The sequence below is a fragment of the Perca flavescens genome, unplaced genomic scaffold (genome assembly GCF_004354835.1).
Source record: "Perca flavescens isolate YP-PL-M2 unplaced genomic scaffold, PFLA_1.0 EPR50_1.1_unplaced_scaf_24, whole genome shotgun sequence".
Taxonomy (NCBI): Eukaryota; Metazoa; Chordata; class Actinopteri; order Perciformes; family Percidae; genus Perca; species Perca flavescens.
The window spans coordinates 98166-100665 of record NW_021166670.1 but is presented as its reverse complement, the minus strand read 5'-3'; the positions used below and the strand labels follow the sequence as shown (position 1 = coordinate 100665).

At 52.8% G+C, this 2500-nt stretch overlaps 1 pseudogene; it reads left to right on the top strand.

The window, feature by feature from the left end:
- Positions 1-2500, top strand: part of LOC114551621 (receptor-type tyrosine-protein phosphatase mu-like) — a 99133-nt pseudogene that overhangs the window by 2653 nt on the left and 93980 nt on the right.

Below are 2500 nucleotides of genomic sequence, written 5' to 3'. Positions count from 1 at the left end.
TGAGTTATGGTGATGGTGAGATGGTGGTAGGACAGACGGGCTGAGTTATGGTGGTGGTGAGATGGTGGTAGGGCAGACAGGCTGAGTTATGGTGATGGTGAGATGGTGGTAGGACAGACAGGCTGAGTTATGGTGATGGTGAGATGGTGGTAGGACAGACAGGCTGAGTTATGGTGATGGTGAGATAGTGGTAGGACAGGCGGGCTGAGTTATGGTGATGGTGAGATGGTGGTAGGACAGACGGGCTGAGTTATGGTGATGGTGAGATGGTGGTAGGGGCAGGCGGGCTGAGTTATGGTGATGGTGAGATGGTGGTAGGGCAGACAGGCTGAGTTATGGTGATGGTGAGATGGTGGTAGGACAGACAGGCTGAGTTATGGTGGTGGTGAGATGGTGGTAGGACAGACAGGCTGAGTTATGGTGGTGGTGAGATGGTGGTAGGACAGACAGGCTGAGTTATGGTGATGGTGAGATTGTGGTAGGACAGACAGGCTGAGTTATGGTGATGGTGAGATGGTGGTAGGACAGACAGGCTGAGTTATGGTGGTGGTGAGATGGTGGTAGGACAGACAGGCTGAGTTATGGTGATGGTGAGATGGTGGTAGGGGCAGATAGGCTGAGTTATGGTGATGGTGAGATGGTGGTGGGACAGACAGGCTGAGTTATGGTGATGGTGAGATGGTGGTAGGACAGACAGGCTGAGTTATGGTGGTGGTGAGATGGTGGTAGGACAGACAGGCTGAGTTATGGTGATGGTGAGATTGTGGTAGGACAGACAGGCTGAGTTATGGTGATGGTGAGATGGTGGTAGGACAGACAGGCTGAGTTATGGTGGTGGTGAGATGGTGGTAGGACAGACAGGCTGAGTTATGGTGATGGTGAGATGGTGGTAGGGCAGACAGGCTGAGTTATGGTGATGGTGAGATGGTGGTAGGGCAGATAGGCTGAGTTATGGTGATGGTGAGATGGTGGTAGGACAGACAGGCTGAGTTATGGTGATGGTGAGATGGTGGTAGGACAGACGGGCTGGAGTTATGGTGATGGTGAGATGGTGGTAGGGGCAGACAGGCTGAGTTATGGTGGTGGTGAGATGGTGGTAGGACAGACAGGCTGAGTTATGGTGATGGTGAGATTGTGGTAGGACAGACAGGCTGAGTTATGGTGATGGTGAGATGGTGGTAGGACAGACAGGCTGAGTTATGGTGATGGTGAGATGGTGGTAGGACAGACAGGCTGAGTTATGGTGATCGTGAGATGGTGGTAGGACAGACAGGCTGAGTTATGGTGATGGTGAGATGGTGGTAGGACAGACAGGCTGAGTTATGGTGATGGTGAGATGGTGGTAGGACAGACAGGCTGAGTTATGGTGATGGTGAGATGGTGGTAGGACAGACAGGCTGAGTTATGGTGATGGTGAGATGGTGGTAGGACAGACAGGCTGAGTTATGGTGGTGGTGAGATGGTGGTAGGGCAGACAGGCTGAGTTATGGTGATGGTGAGAGGGTGGTAGGACAGACAGGCTGAGTTATGGTGATGGTGAGATGGTGGTAGGACAGACGGGCTGAGTTATGGTGGTGGTGAGATGGTGGTAGGACAGACGGGCTGAGTTATGGTGATGGTGAGATGGTGGTAGGGCAGACAGGCTGAGTTATGGTGATGGTGAGATGGTGGTAGGACAGACGGGCTGAGTTATGGTGATGGTGAGATGGTGGTAGGGCAGACAGGCTGAGTTATGGTGATGGTGAGATGGTGGTAGGGCAGATAGGCTGAGTTATGGTGATGGTGAGATTGTGGTAGGACAGACGGGCTGAGTTATGGTGATGGTGAGATGGTGGTGGGACAGACAGGCTGAGTTATGGTGATGGTGAGATGGTGGTAGGACAGACAGGCTGAGTTAGTTATGGTGGTGGTGAGATGGTGGTAGGACAGACGGGCTGAGTTATGGTGGTGGTGAGATTGTGGTAGGACAGACGGGCTGAGTTATGGTGATGGTGAGATGGTGCTAGGACAGACGGGCTGAGTTATGGTGGTGGTGAGATGGTGGTAGGACAGACAGGCTGAGTTATGGTGATGGTGAGATGGTGGTAGGACAGACAGGCTGAGTTATGGTGATGGTGAGATGGTGGTAGGACAGACAGGCTGAGTTATGGTGGTGGTGAGATGGTGGTAGGGCAGACAGGCTGAGTTATGGTGATGGTGAGATGGTGGTAGGACAGACAGGCTGAGTTATGGTGATGGTGAGATGGTGGTAGGACAGACAGGCTGAGTTATGGTGATGGTGAGATGGTGGTAGGACAGACGGGCTGAGTTATGGTGATGGTGAGATGGTGGTAGGACAGACGGGCTGAGTTATGGTGATGGTGAGATGGTGGTAGGGCAGACGGGCTGAGTTATGGTGATGGTGAGATGGTGGTAGGGCAGACAGGCTGAGTTATGGTGATGGTGAGATGGTGGTAGGACAGACAGGCTGAGTTATGGTGGTGGTGAGATGGTGGTAGGA